General features: G+C 41.0%; 1 long non-coding RNA gene across 1 annotated transcript in view; it reads right to left on the bottom strand.

The window, feature by feature from the left end:
• Nucleotides 1-23,981, bottom strand: part of LOC107971673 (uncharacterized) — a 90,775-nt gene that overhangs the window by 24,801 nt on the left and 41,993 nt on the right. The window contains exon 4 of the long non-coding RNA XR_001714570.3: nucleotides 3,206-3,228. This is a non-coding gene — a long non-coding RNA (uncharacterized LOC107971673). The remainder of the gene's footprint in view (nucleotides 1-3,205; nucleotides 3,229-23,981) is intronic.

The raw sequence follows: 23,981 nt of genomic DNA, 5'->3' as shown, positions 1-23,981 counted from the left end.
GGGTGATGTATGGACAATAGAAAGAAGAGGAAATGAGTCCAAATCATCTACTGAACTATGACCACCCCAAAATGTTGTGGGTTTTTTGTTTTGTTTGTTTTGTTTTTTGTTTTTTGTCAAGTGTTCTGCAAAGGACAAGTGCCTATTTCTATGATTTTTTTAATGGTTTTTTTAAGGAAAAAAAAGTTTTGAATTTAAAACAAACCATTCCAAGTGATGTAGCTATTTTCTCACTAAAAATTAAATACCGGAGAAAGCATCATCAAAAAAAACTCAAAGGGGTGATTGGGGTTATGTTTTTCTAATTATTATTATTATTCTGAAGGAGCCCCAACCAATTTAAATCTTGTGAAAATACTACGTGTCTGGCTTTCTTCCCACCTCCTGCCACAGTCCCCTCACACTAAGGATTTCACCATTGCCCTGGATGCACAGGAACTAGCCTGGCCTGCCAGGACCTTTCCCTCACCTTTCCTGTAGTGCTTGCTCCCATGTCATCTGGACAAGTGGCCTCCAGGATGAGTCACTCTATTTATACCTGGGCTGGTGCAGGTACAATGCAGAATCTGTTTCTGAAATATCACAGTCTCAAAAAGAGGGCCTTTAGATACTTGCTATAAATTTTCTCGTGGCAAAAGACAAATGTGTGATCTCCATCTTGTTTCTAGGCTGCACCAAGTAGCAGGCCTGGCTGAAACACACAACAGTTTACAGTGCTTAGAGCCTTTCTGCTCAAAGTGTGGTCCCCAGGCCCCTGGGAGCTTGTTAGAAATGCAGAATGACAGGCTCGCTCCAGGCCTTCTGAATCAGAACCTGAATATTACTGTGCTCCAGATGGTTTGTATACACAGAAAGTGTGAGAAGCACTGGCCTAGGATTTGCATTAACTTTCAGAGTTCTTAGAGGTCACAGGTGTATAAGGAATCCAAAAGCCTTTCTGCCTTCACTCGTGCAATTCATTATTCTCTTTGCCTGAAATGTCTTCCATTATGTCTTACCAACCTAGAGCTCCTACTCATCCTTCAAGGGCCACCCCAAAGATCATATCTCCATTGAAATTTTTCTGATACCCTCAGTCAAAACTAATTATTTCTTCTTCTCTGCTACCTTGATATTTTACACCTACATCCAGTATATGTCAATATTACACAGGCTTCATATCATAACTACGTGCTCATTTGTCTGTGTCCCACAAAAGTGTGTTATTCAAGGACAAAGAACATCAATGTCCTTGTTCATCTGTGTTCTTTAGCACCCGGCCCAAGACTTGGAAGAGAAACTCAATACATATTACTTGAAAACTATCTTTTCATCTTTCCTTCCATTGTTTTAAAGTCACATAATAATAAACCTTATGCTGCCTAAAGATTTTAACCTGCTATATTTTAAAAACTATTCTATTTTTAATATGCTAATTTACAGCAATAATTCAAAAGCACTTCTGTTGGCCTGGAAACAATCTCTGAGTATACATTTGATTGGGATAACTATTTCTGCCCCCTTTCCCTCACACATACACCCCTTTCACAAAACATGACATATTCATTGCAGATGAAAAGCCAGACTACTGGATAAAACAGATATTTTTAGGAGGGATTGTGGGTGGAATAATAAAATAAACTATTATATTTATTCATTTATAGTAAGCCTTTCTCAGTACCTCTGATATTTTCTTACAGATATATAACTGATATTACTACATCAATTGTGACTAAAAGATGAGAAAATAGTAAGGAGAAGAAAGTAAAGTAGAAGTTAAATAGTGATCCAACTGTCGCAATAATTAATAGCTGTCTGCATTCTTAAAATAAACACAACAGAAAACATGTAGGTAATAATGGGCACTTAACAGAGTTAGCATAACCCCTCCAGTTAACAATTAACTCTTGGGAGACTGTAATCATGTACCAGCCTGCATGAGATAACACATAGTTTGCAAGTAATATACAAGGGCAACTCTCCCTTCTCTGTGCTGATAGCAATGCACGCATGGCTGATTGTCACTGCTCTGTGCTGGCCAGCAAGCAATGCACAGCTGTAAGCAGCTCATGGACCATAAGACTCATCCAAATGACCCACAAATTTGACTTAGCATTATTCACACTTGTTGCTAACATATGCTTCTCCCAGTGGTCATTAAGAGAAGCTATTTAGCTGCACTTTGTGCTTTCTACAGTGCAATAGTCCTTGCAATATTTATCAATAGGTTAAATATGAATATCCTTTGACTCAGGAATTCCACATCTATACCACAGAAAATAGAGGCAAATGCACAAAAATGTCAGTTGCAGTTTTTTGTTTTTTGTTTTTTTGAGACAGAGTCTCACTCTGTCACCAGGCTGGAGTGAAGTGGCGTGATCTCAGTTCACTGCAACCTCCGCCTTGTTGGTTCAAGCGATTCTCCTGCCTCAGCCTCCCAAGTGGCTGGGACTACAGGCCCACACCACCAGGTCCAGCTAATTTTTGTATTTTTAGTAGAGACAGGGTTTCACCATGTTGACCAGGATGCTCTCAATCTCTTGACCTCATGATCTGCCCGCCTTGGCCTCCCAAAGTGCTGGGATTACAGGTGTGAGCCACAGCGTCTGGCCATTAGTTGCAGTTTTTTATAGAAAAAGAAAGCAATCCACGTGTTCATCAATGGGAAAATTAGTATATGAGTCATACTACATCCATACCCTAGATATTATAGAACTACATTAGTTATATATAAAAAAAAAGAGGTATATGTATATGTACTGACATGGGAAAATGTCAGTAATATAGCATTTTACAAATCAAGCAGCGGGCCAGGCATGGTGGCTCACGCCTGTAATCCCAGCACTTTGGGAGGCCAAGGTGGGCAGAACACCTGAGGTCAGGAGTTCGAGACCAGCCTGGCCAACATGATGAAACCCCATCTCTATTAAAAATGCAAAAATCAGCCAGGCATGGTGGTGGGCACCTGTAATCCCAGCTACTTGGAAGGCTGAGGGAGGAGAATCGCTTGAACTCTGGGAGGCAGAGGTTGCAGTGAGCCAAGATTGCGCCACTGCGCTCCAGCCTGGGCGGCAGAGTGAGACTCCATCAAAAAAAGAAAAGCAGCAAAATATTCTATTGTATAGTGAAGTATGAACCTACTAGAAATTGTACAGGAACAAACATGGAGACACATACGTATACATGTATTTGTATATGCATAGCAAAAATTTAGAAAGCTACTCACCAAATTATTCATTGTGATAAGATCTGTGGAAAGAATGAAAGAAGAATAAGAAATCACTTTGAAATCCCTTTCCCTTTTTTAAACAGATACACTTTTATATTGTTTAAATTTTGTTAAATTTTTATTTTGACAAAATTTCAGACTTATACTAAGTTACAAAAATACTGTGAGGAGGCCGGCTGCAGTGGCTCATGCCTGTAGTCCCAGCACTTTGGAAGGCTGACACAGGCGGATCACGAAGTCAGGACTTTGAGACCAGCCTGGCCAACATGGTGAAAATCTGTCTCTACTAAAAATACAAAAATTAGCTGGGCATGGTGGCACGCGCCTGTAATCCCAGCTACTCAGGAGGCTGAGGCAGGAGAATTGCTTGAACCCGGGAGGCAGAGGTTGCAGTGAGCCCAGATCGCATCGCTGCACTCCAGCCCGGATGACAGAGCAAGACTCTGTCTTGGGAGGAAAAAAAAAAAAATAGTACAAGGAATTACTTTGTAACCTCTACCTAGATTCCCCAAAAGTTAACATCTGTCACATTTGTAATGGATGTTTTATCTTTCCCTCTTTCTGTTTTTTTCCCCTCTGCAATCTCTGCATGTGTGCGTGTGTGTGTGTACATTTTAAAAACTGTTTGAGGGTAAGTTGCAGATATGATCCCCCTTATCTCTAAATACTTCACCATGTATTCTCTAAACACATTCTGTTACATAACCATAGGATAATACTAAAATCAGGATAATTAAGACATTAACACTGATAAGACACTATTAGCTAATCTATAGAACATATTTAAATTTCACTAACTGCCCCAATAATGACTTTCATAGAAAAAGAAAATCCCAAGTAGTGAATCGAATGTAGTTGTCAGGTTTCTTTAGTCTCCTCTAATTAGAAACAGTTTCTTACTTAGTCTTTCCTTGTTTTTCATGACCTTGATATTTCTGATTAATACAGTCCAGATATTTGTGTCCTTCAGTTTGGGTTTGTCTGATATTTCTTCATGATTCAAGTCAGGTTACCATTTTTGGCAATAAATTCACAGAACTGTTGTTGTATTCTCAATGTTTCACGTCAGGAGGCACATGATATCCCATTACAACTGATGTTAAACTTTCAACACTACTGGCTGGCAAGGTGACATGCACCTGTAATCCCAGCTACTCAAAGGCTGATGCAGGAGGATTCCTTGAGCCCAAGAGTTACAGACCAGCTTAGGCAACATAGCAAGACCCCTGCCTCATAAAAAAAAAAAAAGAACAAAAAATACTTTGAACACTGGTTAAAGGGATGTCTGCCAAGTTTTTCTGCTGTTAATTTGCTACTTTTCCCTTTGAAATGGTGATTTTCTGATTCCATCATTCCTTCTACATTAATTAGTTGGAATTTTACTATCAAAGAAAGCTTTCCCTTTTCCCCATTCATTCATTCTTTCATTCATTCATGTCAGTATGGATTCTTTATCCTCATTATTTACTTTGATGCAGAATTATTTATTGTGATGCAGAATCCATATTGCTATGGATTCTTTATCCTCATCATGTATTTTGATACACAAAATTGCCCCAGATTTGGCCAGTGGGGGACCCGGTGGAGCTGGCTCCCACATCCTTTAGACATGTCCCCTCTGTCTTTGAGCACTTCCTTACTTTCTGACACAAAGATGCTCTACACCAGCGGTCCTCAACCTTTTTGGCACCAGGGACTGGTTTCGTGGAAGACAGTTTTTCCGTGGACCCAGGGGTGAAGGATGGTTTTGGAATGATTCAAGTGCATTACATTTATTGTGCACTCCAACCTTTTTGGCACCAGGGACTGGTTTTTGGTCCTCAACCTTTTTGGCACTGGGGACTTGTTTTGTGGGAGACAATTTTTCCATGGACCTGGGGGGTGGAGGATGGTTTCAGAATGATTCAAGTGCATTACACTTATTGTGTACTTTATTTTTATTTTTATTACATTGTAATAATCAGGCATCAGATTCTCACAAAGAGCAGGCAACCTAGATTCCTTGCACAGTACCAGTCTGTGGCCTGGAGGTTGGAACCCCTGCTCTACACTCATTTTGTACTTTCACAGCCCCAACCTTGCAGTCTGCCATTTCTCCAAGGATATTTGGTTCTTTTTAATGAAGAATGGCACTTGGAAGTTAATTGCTACTGGCTTTCATTCTTTTAGGCCTTTTTTTTTTTCTCTTTTTGACAGAGTCTTGCTCTGTCCCAGTCTGGAGTGCACTGGCATGACCTTGTCTCACTGCAACCTCTACCTCGTGGGTTCAAGCTGTTCTCCAGCCTCAGCTTCCTGAATAAACACGATTTCCCCATGTTGGCCAGGCTGGTCTTGAACTCCTGACCTCAAGTGATCCGCCCACCTTGGCCTCCTGAAGTGCTGGGATTACAGGTGTGAGCCACCATGCCGGACCTTTTTTTTTTTTTTTTTTTGAGACAGAATCTAGCTCTGTCACCAGGCTGGTGTCCAGTGGCAGGATCTCGGCTCACTGCAACCTCCGCCTCCTGGGTTCAAGCGATTCTCGTGCCTCAACCTTCCGAGTAGCTGGGATTACAGGTGCACGCCACCATGCCCACCTACTTTTTGTATTTTTAGTAGAGACGGTGTTTCCCCATGTAGGCCAGGCTGGTCTTGAACTCCTGACCTCAAGAGATCTGCCACCTCGGCCTCCCAAAGTGCTGGGATTACAGGCATGAGCCATCACGCCCGGTCTGCTTTTAGGCCTTCTTAACAGGGTTAGGAAATATATACACAAATGCATACATACGTCCCCCCCCCACCACACATACACACACACACACACACACACACACACACACACACACACTTAAATTTATTTCTATACCATATTTATGTAAATATGTTAAAAAACCCATAAATTCATACCCATACCTTCTATTCTAATCCAATACCACTGGTTCACTTTAGCCTTCCACTTTCCCTATTTATAACTAATATATTTAACACTAGGACACATGACTCCCATTAATCACAATGTATTTACTTTGTTGCTGAATCTTAGGATACACAAAAAGTAGATTTAGAGTTGTTTGAATGTTTTATAAGAATGTATGACATTTGCAATTTGAAAGTCAATTTAAAAACAAAGAATAACATAGGTCTGCTTCTGGAAGTATTGATTGGTACACGTCCTTTCTTTGAGCATTTCCTTACTTTCTGACACAAGGCAATTAGATAACGAACTTTAAATATGTGAAGTTCACTTGATCCTCAATTTTACTTCTCAGAATTTAGTCTAAGAGTAGAATGATATCTGTTTACAAAAATTTAGCCACAAGAATGATCATCACGTTATTATTTAAAATAATAACTTAGAAACTACCTAAGTACTCAGAAATGAGTACTTTGTTAAATAAATTTTATTCAAGTGATGGACAACAAAGAAGTGGTAGAGTATAGTGGTGAAGAGCAGATTTTAAATCCAAGCAGACTAGATTTGAATCCTAGCTCTACCAATTATGACATTGGGTAATTTACTCATCTTCTGTGTTCTTCAGTTACCTTGCGTGTAACATGAAGCTGATAATAGTACCTTCCTCATAGGGTAGCCATGAGGATTAAATGAGGCCAAGGGACCTCGCCCAGCCAGATGCCTTCTTAAACATAAATTTTGGAGGACCATTTAAGACTAAAAATTTGGCCGAGCGCAGTGGCTCACACCTGTAATCCCAGCACTTTGGGAGGAAGAGGTGGGCGGATCTCTTGTGGCTAGGAGTTCGATACTAGCCTGGCCAACATAGGAAACACTGTCTGTACTAAAAATACAAAAATTACGTGGGTGTGGTGGCGGTTCCCTGTAATCCCAGCTACTTGGGAGGCTGAGGCAGGAGAATGGCTTGAACCCGGGAGGTGGAGCCTACAGTGAGCCTAGATCGCACTACTGCACTCCAGACTGGGAGACAGTGAGACTCCGTCTTAAAAAAAAAAAAAAGGCTAAAAATTTATCATCAGTTTTTAATTTCACTCATTCAAAAAGCTGACTTTTCATGATACTTTTCCTGTAATTAGTCTATGTGCCATCAGGTGGCAGTAGTGCCTTAATCATGGCCAGTTTCTTTGCCTAGTAACAATTGACCGTAGGAAGATATTCTAGTATGTATGTTTTTATTCTTTGCAATGTTTTAATTCTTTATTAAAATATTTGAATTTAATTGAATATGATAGATATTTCTTATATACAGTCATATTGGCTGGGCGTGGTAACTCACACCTGTAATCCTAGCACTTTGGGAGGCCAAGGCGGGCAGACTGCCTGAGCTCAGGTGTTCAAGACCAGCCTAGGCAACACGGTGAAACCCCGTCTCTACTAAAATACAACAAATTAGCTGGTCATGGCAGCGTGCACCTGTAGTCCTAGCTACTGAGGGGGCTGAGGCACGAGAATTGCTTGAACCCAGAAGGCTGAGGTTGCAGTGAGCTGAGATCACGCCACTGCACTCCAGCCTGGGCAACACATCAAGACTCATCTCCAAAAGATAAAAATAAAAAAAAAAACAAACAAAAACAGTCATGCGTTGCTTAACAATGGGTATATGTTCTGAGAACTGTGTCGTTAGGCAATTTTGTAGTTGTACAAACATCACAGTGTACTTACACAAATCTAGATAGTATAGCTTACTGCACACCTAGGCTGTATGGTGTACCCTATCGCTCCTAGGCTACAAATGTGTATAACATGTTACTGTGATGAAAACTGTAAACAACTGTAACACAGTGATAAATATTTATGTAGCTAAACATAGAAAAAGTAATATATTGTGCTACCATGTTAGGACAGCTGGGATGTCACTGGGTGTTAGAAGCTGTCCTTATATGTGGTCCATCACTGACAGAAACATTGTTATGAGGTACATATTGTATCAAGATTTGTTATAAACAAAGAAAACAGAAAAATCCATCTAAAAAAGAGAACCAACATAGTAAAGTTAGAGACAGCCTATTCGATTAAGAGTTACTTAAAGGAATAACATAAATTTGTCTTTCTAGTATTCCTGATTAGCTAAAAAGTTCTGGGCTGCTTCCTATGACTCTCCTAAAATGTCATTTTTATATAGGTAAAAAAGAAGAACAAGAAAAGTTATGCTTGTTAGATTTTTCCTAATTGCAGGATTTTTTAAAATTCAAGTTTTAGAGCTAGGTGGGGCCTTAGTGATTTAGCCAAAGCCCCAATATTACAGTTAAAGAAATTGGTATTCCAAGAGCTGGTGTTTTGCCCACAGTCCCTTGAAGATGCAGAACCAAACCCCAAGTTTTATAACAACCCTTGACAAGTGAGCTCAAACAGGACACACATGTCGACCTGTGAAATTTGTGGTCACTTTATAAAGCTGAGTTTACAAAGCCAGTTCTTCACAAACTAAGCAGTTCCTCTTAGTCACTATACCTGCTGTTCAGATAGGTTAAAGAATGAAACCTAGGCAGTAGCTAAGAGACCCGTCAGTTAGGCATTTTCCAAGTAAGAATGATTATGAGGACATACGTTACAATTTCAGTTTTTAAGAAATGTCCTTGCTAAACTGGTCACCAAAACAAATGTTTAAATAATCCACAGGGGTAAAATAAAAATAAACAGGTCCACAGTATAGATAAAATTTTATTAAGTATAAATATTTACCTTTCTCATGTTGAATTTCAAATTGTATGATGTGTAATCTAATTATGATATCCTTTATTTCATGTCAAAAGGGAAACTTCCAACTTCCTCTCCCTCTGGCTTCACAACTACAGAGACCACCTTCCATACCCTTAGACTCAAGTTTTCTGTTTAACAACCTGCTTCTGTTATCACAGGAAAAGATGGTAAGAGACTCCCGGGCATTCCCAGACCATTTCTTTCAGTTCTCTAACCTTTTAGTTGCTCTCAGTTTTTTTGAAAATGAGGAACTTCGTATTCTACAACCCACAGCTACTTTAAGTCATCATTCCTTGGATCCAAGATTGCTACACATACATTTCTTCTAGAAACTCAGAAAAAAAGAGAAGAGAGTGGAGAACATGAGGAGGCCTCAGAAAAAAGAAGAGTGGAGAACATGAGGAGGCCTCAAGTTCAATGTGAAAATGCAGTCAGGAAAAGGATTCTCTAGCAGCCTCCTCTTTGTCATCCCCAACTCTTCATAATAAGCCACCCATCCATGGTAACAAGTTTTTCTTTCAAATGCTCTTATTGAAATTTGCGGTCCAACTGGTTCTTAATAAACAACAGCTTTAACTTCTTGGTGAATCACTACCTTTGCTTTCTTTAAGTTGATTGGTATACCCTCTGAATTTCAGGTGTATGTGTAGGTGTGAGGTGTATGTGTAGGGGTGTGTGTGTGTTACATTTTAAATAATGTATGTATATACAGCAAAAGATGGAGAAAAACTTTATTAAATCTCAGGACTGGAGATAACCGTTCAAGGTTAAAACTAATAAAAGAGGCTGGGCGTGGTGGCTCACGCCTGTAATCCCAGCACTTTGGGAGGCCGAGGCAGGCAGATCACGAGGTCAGGAGATCAAGACCATCATAGCTAACACGGTCAAACTCTCTACTAAAATACAAAAATTTACTTTTTTCTGTATTTTGTATTTTTTTGTTTTTTTTTTGTATTTTGTATTTTTTGTATTTATTTTGTATTTGTAACAAAAAATTAGCTGGGCTTGGTGGCACATGCCTGTAATCCCAGCTACTTGGGAGGCTGAGGCAGGAGAATCACTTGAACCCGTGAGGCGGAGGCTGCAGTGAGCCGAGATCGCACCACTGCACTCCAGCCTGGTTGACAGGGCGAGACTCCGTCTCAAAAAATATTAATAATAATAAAAGAAAACAAAAGATTGAAAAGATGGACTGCAGCAAATATTTAAAAAAGATATGTGTAGGTTTGAAATATAAGCAATCATTTGAGGGAAATAGGAAAACAAACATTATGGACTAAGTACTAAATAAGCTCATGCAAATGAGTAAAATTAAAAACAATTCTAAATTCTCAATAGTAATGGACAAAGAATATGAATACACAATGCATATGTGATTAAATGATCAACTTCACTAATGATCAAATAATATAATTAAAACTGCAAATATATAATACTTTGCCTACCTGCCAATGTAACAAAGATGTATTAAAATGTGAATGCCCCAAACTGAAGGTGTACTGAAACAGTTTCTTTCATGTACTGCTGGTGGTAGGAATAAAAACTAATATGTCCTTGCTTAATAGCAATTTCATAATGTGTTTAAAGAGGTTTTGCAATTGCATCAAAACAAAAACTGACAAAAAAACTGACCAAAAAAACTGACAAATGGGAACTAATTAAACTAAAGAGCTTCTGCACAGCAAAACTATCAACAGGGTAAACAAGCAACCTACAGAATGTGAGAAAATATCCTCAAACTATGCATCTGACAAAGGACTAATGTCTAGAATCTATAAGGAACTTGCACAATTCAACAAGCAAAAAACGAGCAACCCCATTTAAAAATGGGCAAAAGACATGGACAGTTCTCAAAAGAAGACATACAAGCAGTCAACAAATGTGAAAAAATGCTCAGCATCACTAATGATCAGAGAAATGTGAATCAAGACCACAGTGAGATACCATCTCACACAAGTCAAAATGGCTATTACTAAAAGGTCCAAAAAGTAACAGATACTGGTGAGGCTGCAGAAAAAAAGAGAAACCCTTATACACTGCTGGTGGGAATGTAATTAGTTCAGCCACTGTGGAAAGCAGTTTGGAGATTTCTCAAAGATTCTAAAACAGAACTACCATTGTATCCAGCAATCCCATTACTGGGTATATATACAAAGGAAAATAAATAATTCTACCCAAAAGACATATGTACTCATAGGTTTATTGCACCACTACTTGCAATAGCAAAGACATGGAATCAACCTAGGTGCCCATCAATGATGGTTTGCATAAAGAAAATATGGTACATGTATACCATGGAATGCTAGGCAGCCATAAAAAAAGAACAAAATTATGTCCTTTGTAGCAACATGCATGAAGCTAGAAGCCATCATCCTATGTGATTTAACGCAAGAACAGAAAACCAAATACTGCATGTTCTCACTTATAAGTGAGAGCATTGGGCACACATGGACATAAAGATGGAAATAATAGATGGTGGGGACTTCTAGAGGTTGGGGAGAGGGGAAGAGGGGAACACCTGAAAAACTACCTATTCAGTATTATGCTCCCTTCCTCGGTGACAGGATCATTCACATCCCCAAACCTCAGCGTCATGCAATATACCCATGTAACAAACCTGTACATGTACCCCCTAATTCTAAAATAAAACTTTGATTTTTTTTAGATTCATAGGGGGTACGGGCACAGGTTTGTTACATGGGTATATTGTTTGACACTTGAAATTATTTAAAAAGACACTTGAAATTATTTAAAATGTTCTACTTTCTGATCCTGTAATTTCGGGGCGGGGGTTGTTTATTTGTTTGTTTGGGTTTATTTATTTATTTATTTGAGACACAGTCTCACTCTGTTGCCCAGGCTGGAGTGCAGTGGCACTATCTCGGCTCACTGCAACCTCTGCCTCCCAGGTTCAAGTGGTTCTCCTGCCTCAGCCTCCTGAATAGCTGGGACTACAGGTGCATGCCATCACACCCAGCCAATTTTTGTATTTTTAGTAGAGACAGGGTTTCATCATTTGGCCAGGCTGGTCTTGAACTCCTGACCTCAAGTGATCCACCCGCCTCGGCCTCCCAAAGTGCTGGGATTACAGGCATGAGCTACCACGCCTGGCCTAATTTCAGTTTTAATAATCTGTGCTAAAGAAGTGACTCGAAGGAGGCACAAATATTTTAATATTAAGATAATCAATGCAGCATTCTTTTTTTTTTTGAGACAGAGTCACTCTGTCGCCCAGACTGGAGTGCAGTGGCATGATCTCGGCTCACTGCAACCTCCACCTCCCGGGTCCAAGTGATTCTCCTGTCTCAGCCTCCTGAGTAGCTGGGATTGCAGGTGCGTGCCACCACGCCCCGCTAATTTTTGTATTTTTTAGTAGAGATGGGGTTTCACCATGTTGGTCAGGCTGGTCTCGAACTCCTGACCTCATGATCCGCCCACCTCGGCCTCCCAAATTGCTGGGATTACAGGCATGAGCCACTGTACCCAGCCAATGCAGCATTTTTATGCAAGTGAAAAGTTTGACATTAACTTAACATCTAACACTTGGGGTCTGTTTAGACAAATTTCATAAGTAAAACACTAGTTAGCCATTTGAAATGATAGGCATAATAATTTTTTAAATAAGAAAAATGTATATTGTATAATATTACGTGTAAAAAGCAGGGCATAACTTTTTTATAATGCATGGGGAAACAGACTGGAAGAAAGTGTTTCCAAAGGTTAGCAGTGTTTCTAACTGGGAGATGGGATATCAACTTATTTAATTTCTGCTTCTTTATAATTTTCTGCACTTTTAAAACTTTCTGGCCAGATGCGGTGGCTCACACCTGTAATCCCAACACTTTGGGAGGCCGAGGTGGGTGGATCACTTGAGTTCAGGAGTTTGAGACCAGCTGGCCAACATGGTGAAACCCTGTCTCTACTAAAAATACAAAAATTAGCCGGGTGTGGTGACACGCACGAGAATCACTTGAACCCAGGAGGCAGAGGTTGCAGTGAGTTGAGATGGTACCACTGCACTCCAGCCTGGGTGACAGAGTGGGACTCCATCTCAAAAAACAAACAAACAAACAAACAAAAACAAAAAAACAAAAACAAAAAAAAACTTTCTATAGTCATCATGTATTACTTTTCTAATTAGAATAAAAGAGAAATTAAAATAAGGAATAAAAGGAGAAAAGCCAAAGAACAAAATATGTATTAATGAAACTACTGTGATTTCTCCATCTTCCTGAAAAAAAAAAAAATTCTTTAGAAGACCCTACAAAGCCAGCCTCTAGGTAGTCCTCCTTACCCTGATGTTTACAGAGAGGTGTTGGTTTATTGCAATATTAATGTGGTAAATTGAGACATGCCCTAGTTCCTGCCACATGACTTTATAGGGTGCTGAGTTCTCTGCAATAACATGCATAATAATCTTTTTAGCAATCCCTGCAATTAGGGGGTTGCCAAACTGGAATTGTTACTTTATTTGAGACAGGTACACACACATATGCACGCACACACAATACTGGAGACGCAGAACCAACTATCCCCTTGAAGAAAAACAATGTAATTAGATCTCCTTTAGATGAAAAGATATTCTTCAACAACCTAAATATAAAAAGATTTTGTACTTATTTTTCCTTTGAAAAATACAGATCACCAATTTCTACCACATATTAGTGAGAGGTCAGGTAGGTGACACCACATCTCAGTGGTACCATAGGTGCTTTGGACCTTAGAATGAAAAATTAAATTGGCCACTTGTAGAACACAGAGACCCACTCAAGCTTTGGAGTTGAAGAAGCCACGAAGGAAGTTCTCAGATTGCACCGTGAGAACCAATTTTCTCAAGCAGAACTTAATTACAACTGTACAACTATGAAAACATTTATGGAGAATGCTAACCTTACACCCACTGCTGAGCTTCTATTAAGCTGATTTCTTTGAACTGAATTGTTTCCATCCAGTGTGCACATGTGTATATGTGAGAGAGACAGACAGAGAGAGACAGAGAGAAAGTGACTTGGAATATCTACTGTTTCTGCTCAGTATCAACAATTTCCCTCCCCTCATCTTGTTTATAAAGCAGAATATTTTCTCTTTGCCTGTCAAGAATTCAGACAGAATAATATCTTAGGACCTAGTACTATTTGCCTCCCCCCATCCTGTTTATAAAGCAGAATATTTTCTCTTTGCCTGTCAAGAATTCAAACCGAGTAATATCTTAGCACCTAGTACAAGTCCAACTCTTGCTTTAAATATAAGAAAACCACTTTTGGCCAGGCGTAGTGACTCACACCTGTAATTCTAGCACTCTGGGAGGCCAAGGCGGGCGGATCATAAGGTCAGGAGTTTGAGATCAGCCTGATTAACATGGTGAAACCCTGTCTGTACTAAAAATACAACAAAATTAGCTGGGTGTGGTGGCGCACACCTCTAATCCCAGCTACTCAGGAGGCTGAGGCAGGAGAATCGCTTGAACTGGGGAGGTGGAGGTTGCAGTGAGCAGAGATCATGCCACTGCACTTCAGGCTGGGTGACAGAGCGAGACTTCGTCTCAAAAAAAATTTTTTTTTCCAAAGTTATACACCTTACTAGTGATAGTGGATTTACTGGAACCCAGTTGTATTCCACTGTTCCATTGCCTTAGCTGTGTGGTACACTTCCTGGCTTTTCCCAAAGATAAAACTAAGATATGAATATTTAGATTGTGCCTTTGAATGCAAAGAAAAATAGAAAAGTAAGTTAATGAACTAAATGATTCTGTAGGGGGAAAAAAATAGCCATTTGTGATGTGAAGGACTCTCGCCCTTCTGGGGTGACCTTGGAGCTGATTCAGAGATGGTCCCTGCACCAAGGATTGTGATCCATGCAAATGAGAAGGTCACACCCACATAGGGAGAGGAAAGAAAAGGAGTCATGACCAGGTAGATACCAGCATCAAGGACAATCAGATGATTTAGGAGAATGGATGGGAATGGAGGAGACAGGGGTTAAACATTCTGTTTCAGCCCATTATTTGAAAATAGGGTGGTGGGTCTTTGGAAGAACCATGGGAGGGAAGTGAATAAGCACCAGTTGACCTTTCCAGCCTAACACACACACACACACACACACAAGTACACACCCCCAGGGCACCTCTTAGACTCACTGCCTTAGAACAGTACTGATACACAAGCATGCCCTTTGGCCTCTTTCCTTTTGACCATGCAATTGCTTCTACTTTACTCCTCTGACCAGGATAATTTTTACTTGTCCTTAAACACTTAATTCAAGCAACACTTCTCCTGGACACTGTCTCTGAGCTCCCTCATTCCCCCTGCTTTCACCCAGGCTAGATTACATACTTCTCTTCTGTGTTCCTGAAACAACTTAGACGTACCTTACTAAAGTGCTTTTCACACTGCATGGCAGTTGTCAGTTCATTGTCCGTCAGCCACGAAGGGACCAGCAGCTGTTGGAGAGGCAGGGACCTTGTCTTTCTTCTTTATATCCCAGTACAGAACACTGGGCTTGTCACATATTATTGAGTAAATGAATCCATTCATTCAACCTGTGACCACTGAGCATCTACTCGGCTAGGCCCTGGGGATATAGCAGCGGCGACATACAAATGGTCCCTGCCCTCAAGAATCTCCTGTACTGTTAAGGGACACTGGCCTACTCCAAAAGCTTCTCTGAAGAAATTGTTTAGCTTAATGGATGAATGTCAGATCAGTCTGACATATAAATAAATAAATGTTTATTCTGCAGCACTGTCCTACTTCAAATGTGAAAATAAACCTGAGGAGAAGCATTTACCGTGACTTGGGTTTTCTTAGATAAGCTAAATCTTTTTTTTTTTTTTTTTTTTTTTTGAGATGGAGTCTCACACTGTCACCCAGGCTGGAGTGCAGTGGCGCCATCTCGGCTCACTGCAAACTCCGCCTCCTGGGTTCACGCCATTCTCCTGCCTCAGCCTCCCGAGTAGTTGGGACTACAGGCACCCGCCACCACGCCCGGCTATTTTTTTGTATTTTTAGTAGAGACAGGGTTTCACCGTGTTAGCCAGGATGGTCTCGATCTCCTCACCTTGTGATCCGCCCGCCTCGGCCTCCCAAAGTGCTGGGATTACAAGTGTGAGCCACCGCGCCCAGCCTGATAAGCTAAATCTTAAAAGGAGTGCTCACAGAGAGATGGCACAGATAAACTGGCCTGAGGCTGAATATTAATCTTTCACAGCAACGCCTAACAAGATTAGCATTCGATATATACAGTAGAATAAAGACATTCACTGCCAAACCTTACTTTATTGAACTCTGCTAATTTTGGATTTTTAAATTACTCACTTAGAAACTTGGCTGACCTGTACTTTGACATTGCATATAGAGAATTTGGTTTTCAGCGAAAATTAATAATAAAAACGAATCCTTAAATAGCTCTTGCAAGTTTGTCTTTCATATATTTTATTTTATTTGATAACGAGACTGTAACTACTGCCACCTTGGGAATCTTTACCTGTGAGTTTTAGCTCTTCTCAATAGGAGGTACTGAAGAAAATGAAGTTTGATGAACCATTGTCCTCTCTGAACTGAGTTGGCCATCACTTGGGAAGGGCACTCAGTTCAGGTGATGATCCCAGTATTGACTTCATCCTCACACCATTGCCAAGGATCCCAGGGGTTTCAGTTTGAAATATTATGGGTTTTTAAATTTATTTACTTACTTATTTTTATTTATTTATTTAGAGACTGAGCCTCACTCTGATGCCCAGGCTGGAGTGCAGTGGCACGATCTCAGCTCACTGCAACCTCTGCTTCCCTGGTTTAAGCAATTCTCCTGCCTCAGCCTCCTGAGTAGCTGGGATTACAGGCATGCACCACCATGCCCAGCTAATTTTTGTGTTTTTAGTAGAGATCGGTTTTCGCCATGTTGCCCAGACTGGTCTCGAACGCCCAGCTCAAGCGATCCACCCACCTCAGCCTCCCAAAGTGCTGGAATTACAGGTGTGAGCCACAGCGCCCAGCCTGTCTTTTTTTTTTTTAAAAAATGCAGGCTTATGCCTCTAAGAATAGAGCTAAAGAATCTTAATTGACTACTTCTTTTATTTCACCATGTTCAAATCTTTAGAGAAAAGTGAAACTTAGCAAAATATTTAAATGGAATTTTCAGCTGAGACCCCAAGGCTCTAGATATTAGATACCAAAATGAGTTTTGAGACAAACCATCATCCTAAAGGAGTCTTAAAGTAGATACCTGAAAACTGGTAACATGGCTCATAATAACCCTTGACCTATATTGAGAGCATAAAGGAAGCAAATTGTTTTTAAAAGGAGAAGAATTTGTGGTACATGTACCTGCAGAACATTGATTCTGTGATTGTCTCTCTGCCCACCTCAGGGGAGTAGTGGAGGGCCCTTCTCCCTTTACATCAAGTGAGTGGATTGGTGCCTGACTCCCATTTGGAAAGTCCTGAAGCCAGAGACTTCAGGCTGGCATTACATGCAGAAGCAGGATAAAGACAAGGGAGTGAAGGGCAGGTGGCCTGTGCTCCTACAGCGTCAGAGCAAAGGATGTGTAAGTGTTTTTAAGGCTCACTGAGCCCTCTCAGTGGAGAGCCAGATTGCCATTTTAAATCCTGCCCCAGGGAACCACAAGAAAGAATGAGGGGACATCAGAAGACAAGAGTCTACGGCGCAAACTTCTGAAAAACCAGAGAGAGAATTGACCAACCTGTCGAATCACTACTTTCACCCACATCACAGGAAATGCAGCCAAATGTTCCAGGGACAGCCTCTAGAGAACCACCCAAGAAGAGTCCCAGGAGAGAAAAAGTCAGCTTTAAACCCCTGCCAGACCCTAAGTTGTGAAGCCATTTTCCAAGCATACCAGTAAAATAAGAACTTTCCTGCAGTACCATGCCAAGCCCTACTGGAGCCCGAGGCAACAGGGAAATCTATGCCCCTATATACACACTTACCAAAATACCCTCCCATATTGTGAACCAAGTGGAAAAGTTAATAAAGGCTCTCCAATAAAAAACCGTGATTACACATAATGTCCCAGCTTGCCCAATCTGTTCACATGCCATCGTAAATCTTCATAAACCTACCCATCAAGGGACACCATGGCCCTATAGCCTGTGAACCTCAGGCTGATCAGAAACATTGATCCCATTGAGCAATAACTCAAGGTCATAGAACAAACAAAAACAGACAGCCTTTCTTTGTTTACATTTTTGGTATTCAGTTCATCCTGGATGTTTTGCATTTAGACTTAAAGAAAAATATTGCAGGGCCAGGAGCAGTGGCTCATTCCTGTAATCCCAGCACTTTGGGAGACCGAGGGGGGTGATCACTTGAGCCCAGGAATTAGAGACCAGCCTGGGCAACATAGTGAAACCCTATCTCCACAAAAAAAAATACAAAAAAAAATTTAGCTGGGCGTGATGGTGCATGCCTGTAGTCCCAGCTGCTCAGGAGGCTTACCTGGGAGGATTGCTTGAGCCTGAGAGGTCGAGACTACAGTGAGCAGTGATTGTGCCACTGCCCTCCAGCCTGGGTGACAGAGCAAGACCCTGTCTCAAAAAAAAATTGCATTAATCTTTATCTTGATTCTGAGCCCCCTTAAATTTTGCATGAGGTGAATGCTTTACTGCTGGCCCTACTTTCCTGCCGTTTTCCTTCTTTATTCATCATCTTCAAGCTCACAGAACCCAGGAACTGTGCTTAACAAGGAGGAAAGTGGAATCTAAAATAAACAAACTCACAGAAGCAGAAAGTAGAATGGTGGTTGCCTGCAGCTGGGGGAGGGGAAATGGGGAAATATTGATCAAGGGGTACAAAGTTTCACTTATGCAGGATGAATACGCTCTGTAGACCTAATACACAGCAATGTGACTATAGTTAACATACTATCTTGTATACTCGAAATTTGCTAAGAAGGGAGATTTTAAGTGTTCTCACCACACACTCACACAAATAAAATAGTAACTATGTGAGATGATAGGTATTAATTAGCTTGATTGTGATGATTATTTCACAACGTACACATATATCAAAACAGCAACCTGTACATCTTAAATACATACAATTTTTGTTTGTCAATTATACATCGATAAAGATGGGGGGGAAGACTGGGTGTGGTGGCTCACACCTGTAATCCCAGCACTTTGGGAGGCCAATGTGAGCAGATCACTTGAGGTCAGGAGTTTGCGACCAGCCTAGCCAACATGGAGAAACCCCATCTCTACTAAAAATACACAAACTAGCTGGGCATGGTGGTGCTCACTTGTAAACCCAGCCACTTGGGAGGCTAAGGCAGGAGAATCACTTGAACCCAGGAGGTAGAGGTTGCAGTGAGCCGAGATCACACCACTGCACTCCAGCCTGGGTGACAGAGTAAGACTCTGTTCTCAAAAAAAAAAAAAAAAAGATGGGGGGAGCTTGGAGGAGAGCCATAGTAACTTCATTGGTTAGATGGGCAATAAGACACTCTAGTTAAGTACTGTATAAACAGAAAAGTGCTATAGAATGTTGACAATGATCATCCTCGTTGTGCTGTCCTTGCTGTTGTTCTGTTTCTGCAGGCCAAGCATCAGGGCTACCAAGGGCATTCATGTTGGTTATTCTCTGCACACCATGGTGTGCCTTTAATATTGTAGTTTTTGTGAATGGTGGCCCCTGGAATTGGGCAGCCAAAGGTAGTTGCCCTGCCAAAATTTTATTTCAAGGACAATCAATAAACCTTAAAAGTTTCTGGTGTGTTGTGGTTTTTTTTTTGTTTGTTTGTTTTCTTGAGACAGAGTCTTGCTGTGTCACCCAGGCTGGAGTGTAGTGGCGTGATCTCGGCTCACTGCAACCTCTACCTCCCGGGTTCAAGCAATTCTCCTGCCTCAGCCTCCTGAGTAGCTGGGATTACAGGCGCGCACCACCACGCCAAGCTAATTTTTGTATTTTTAGTAGAGATGGGGTTTCACCATGTTGGTCAGGCTGGTCTCGAACTCCTGACCTTGTGATCCGCCCACCTCAGCCTCCCAAAGTGTTGGGATTACAGGCGTGAGCTACCATGCCCAGCCAAGTTTCTGGTTTTTTTTTTTTTTTTGGAGACAGAGTCTCGCTCTGTCACCCAGGCTGGAGTGCAGCGGCGCTATCTCGGCTCACTGCAAGCTCTGCCTCCTGGGTTCATGCCATTCTCCTGCCTCAGCCTCCCAAGTAGCTGGGACTACAGGCGCCCACCAGCACGCCCGGCTAATTTTTTGTATTTTTAGTGGAGACGAGGTTTCGCCGTGTTAGCCAGGATGGTCTCAATCTCCTGACCTCATGATCCGCCCGTGTCGGCCTCCCAAGTGCTGGGATTACAGGTGTGAGCCACCGCGCCCGGACTTTTCTTTCTTTTTTTTTTTTTTTTTAAGAAAAGGTCTCGCTTTGTTCACTCTGTTGCCCAGGCTGGAGTGCAGTAATGATCATAGCTCACTGCAGCCTCCAACTCCTGGGTACAAATGATCTTCCTGCTTCAGCCTCCTGAATGGCTAGGACTACAGGTGCCTGCCAACTCACCTGGCTGATTTTTAACTGTTTTGTAGAGACAGGATCTCACTTTGTTGCCCTTGCTAGTCTCAAATTCTGGGCTTCAACTGATCCTCCCACCTTAGCCTCCTGAGTAGCTAGGACTACAGACGCATGCCACTGTACTCAACTAATATTTTAATTGTTTCTAGAGATAGGGCCTCATCTGTTGCCCAGACTGGTCTAGAACTCCTGGCTTCAAGCCATCTACTACTACTGCCTTGGCCTCTCAAAGGCTGGGATTACAGGCATGAGCCACCGCATAGTATTGTCAAAATTAATTTGTAAAATACCTTTTTTTTTTTTTTGAGATGGAGTTTCACTGTTTTGCCCAGGCTGGAGTGCAATGGCGCGATCTTGACTCACAGCAACCTCCACCTCCTGGGTTCAACCAATTCTTCTGCCTCATCCTCCCAAGTAGCTGGGATTACAGGCATGCACCACAACACCCGGCTAATTTTGTATTTTTGGTAGAGAAGGGGTTTCTCCATGTTGGTCAGGCTGGTCTCGAACTCCCAACCTCAGGTGATCTGCCCGCCTTGGCCTCCCAAAGTAGTAGGATTACAGGTGTGAGCCACCGCGCCTGGCCAATTGCTCTATTTAATTGGCTTTAATAATAATAATAAGCTATTGGCTGGGCATGGTGGCTCACGCCTGTAATCCCAGCACTTTGGGAGGCTGAGGCAGGTGGATCGCGAGGTCAGGAGATCGAAACCATCCTGGCTAATACGGTGAAACCTCGTCTCCACTAAAAATACAAAAAATTAGCCGGGCGTGGTGGTGGGCGCCTATAGTCCCAGTTACTTGGGAGGCTGAGGCAGGAGAATGGCATGAACCCAGGAGGCGGAGCTTGTGGTGTGCCGAGATGGGGCCACTGCACTCCAGCCTGGGTGACAGAGTGAGACTCCGTTTCAAAAAAATAATAATAATAATAATAATAATAATAAGCTCTTATATAAATTAAGTATCCCTAAAACTCCCAGGAAAATAGAAAATGACCCATATACTTTTTAAGTTCATGTGACTTGGGAAAACTTTGGTAAACAAAAATATTGTTGGTTTAAAAAAAAACTTAAAAAACACCAGACATGTTTTCAGAGTAATCAGCATTAAGTGTAATACAGGCACACAACTTCTTCTACCCAGTTTTACTAGTTAAAAATAAAATTTAAAAAAGGTTATCTTTATGCTACAAAACTTATCAGCAAGAAAAATAACTTAAAATGATGCTAGTTATTTAATATCGCATAAAATTTTCATAAGCAATCCAAACATAATTGTTAAAAATAAGTGAATTAAATAGTCATATATAAAATTAAAGCTTATAAATAAACTTTAAAAAATAGTTTCAGAAATCTCTTTGGTAACTTATACCCTGCAGTTATACTAAGTTAAATTAAATGATGGATAGTCAGTGAATATTTAGATCATTTCCAAATAAAATAAAATCCTGAAATATTAATTGCTGAGCATGTTTATTTACTGTTAGTGTTGAAAGAATTTGGAACACACCACCCCAAATATTCCACTCTGGCATGTTGACTATTTTGAGTTAAAAGCACTTGAAAAATGGGAGATGCAAAAAAACAAAAACAAAACAACAACGAACTCTAAATTTCCATCTTTTTCTTAAAAGCTAGCATGAAAATTTATATTTAAAAATATATTTCTGAAAAAAATACGTATATTACAAAAATTGACTCAAGAAGATATAGGAAATTATTCTCCATCAACAGACACCATGCACAGAAGTTTTACAAGAGAATGTTACCTAATTGCCAGGGAATCTCTATCTTATACAAACTGTTTCAGAGAATTAAAAAAGCCTGGACCTGGAGAATGCATTGTATCAGATCTGGACTGCCTACCTATCCTCAAACATCTTGTGGCTTGAGACAAATAATGCTCTGTTTAATAGTCACACTGAAGTTTTTTATTACTTGTGGCTCAAAATATTTCTGATTATGAATTTTTTCAGAAATGACAAGCTGCAAGAAAAAATAAACTAAATTGGGGGATTAGCTAAGAAAAAGTAGGCCAGAGGGTACCAAGAAGCCAATCATTTAAGGCTGAAGAGCTGGCGACATTTGGTGTATGGTGATTAAACATTTGAGCAGATTGTCACCAGCCATAGCTTGGAATATATACCATATGCTTACTAGGGCTTCTGACTGTTAGTGAATAGTAAGAAAATTTCAGAATGTTGACACAATGCGGTATTTTTTCTTTTTAAGTTAATATTTGAGTTTCTACTATGTGCTGCTACTACCACATACCAGGCATTGTTCTAGAAACTCCAGATACAGTGGTGAATAAAACTGACCAAGACCCCTGCTCTCATGGAGTGCAGTGGCATGATCTTGGCTCACTGCAACCTCCATCTCCCGGGTTCAAGTGATTCTACTGCCTCAGCCTCCCAAGTAGCTGGGATTACAGGCACCCATCACCACACCCTGGTAATTATTTTATTTTATTTTATTTTTTTAGCAGAGACGGGATTTCACCATGTTGGCCATGCTGGTCTCGAACTCCTGACCCCAAGTGATCTGCCTGCCTTGGCCTCCCAAAGTGCTGGGATTACAGTTGTGAGCCACCGTGACTGGCCTCATAAGGTTTCTATTCTAGTGGGGGAAACAGGTAATAAACAAATACATATATAATGTATAATCTAAGAAGTGCTATGGGAAAACAAATTCACAGATTAAAAGAGATAGGTAGTTCCCAAGATAGGATTGCTATTTTATATGAGGAGTCAGAACTCCGATAATTTGCCAGGTAAACAGATGCTTGAAGTATGTGAGAGAGGGAGCCAGGAGGAGACCTGGGTGCCCTGGCTAAGCAGGGAAAATAGCAGGAGTGTCCTTGTAGTGTTCATGAAAGAACATGGAGACAAACAGAAGGATAGCAAAAAGTGATGCAGAGGCGTGTGTCCTGGGGGAGGGGAATGAGATCTGGAAAGGCCTTTTGGACTGAAAAGACTTTGGCTTTTCCTCCAAGTGTGCTGGGAAGCTGTATTTCTTGCCACCTTCAACGAAGACCTCCAAAAGAGGAGCAAACTGAGACTCAAGCCAGCCGGAATTTGAGCAGAGAGGAAAGAGAAGATGGAGAACTGCATGGTCAACAGGGGCTTACTCTGCAGAGAGCCTCCATTTCTGAGGTAGAGAGACTTGTGAAACTGAAAAGGCCTAATGCTTAAGCACCTCACCCTGAGGTCCCACCAGTGGAGCTTTGCAGCAGCAGACCTGGCAGGATGGATGCCCAGGAGCCCAGAACTTTATCCAATGCCTTCATTTTAAGAATGGCTTTGCCAGGCAAAGAGGCAACACCAGCTGAAGAAGATGGGATTAAGGATGTTGTCCTCTTGACGTTCGTAAGAATGCCTCAAGGCAGTGGCCATTAAATTCTGAGGGTAGGGGATTGGCAGAGCATTAAGGCCAGCCTAACAGCCAAACATTCTCAGGACTGAAGTCTGTCTAGAAAATATCTGGGCTCTGGTTACTTGCATGTAAAATTAATTGAAAATACATTATCCAAAAATCTACTGAGTTTGAGAGAGAACTGTATTGATTAAAAAACAAAAAACACTGAA

Source organism: Pan troglodytes, chromosome 6 (assembly GCF_028858775.2).
Source record: "Pan troglodytes isolate AG18354 chromosome 6, NHGRI_mPanTro3-v2.0_pri, whole genome shotgun sequence".
In the NCBI taxonomy this organism is placed as follows: domain Eukaryota; kingdom Metazoa; phylum Chordata; class Mammalia; order Primates; family Hominidae; genus Pan; species Pan troglodytes.
The sequence above is the reverse complement of the archived record's forward strand: the minus strand, read 5'-3'. Positions and strand labels throughout refer to the sequence as shown.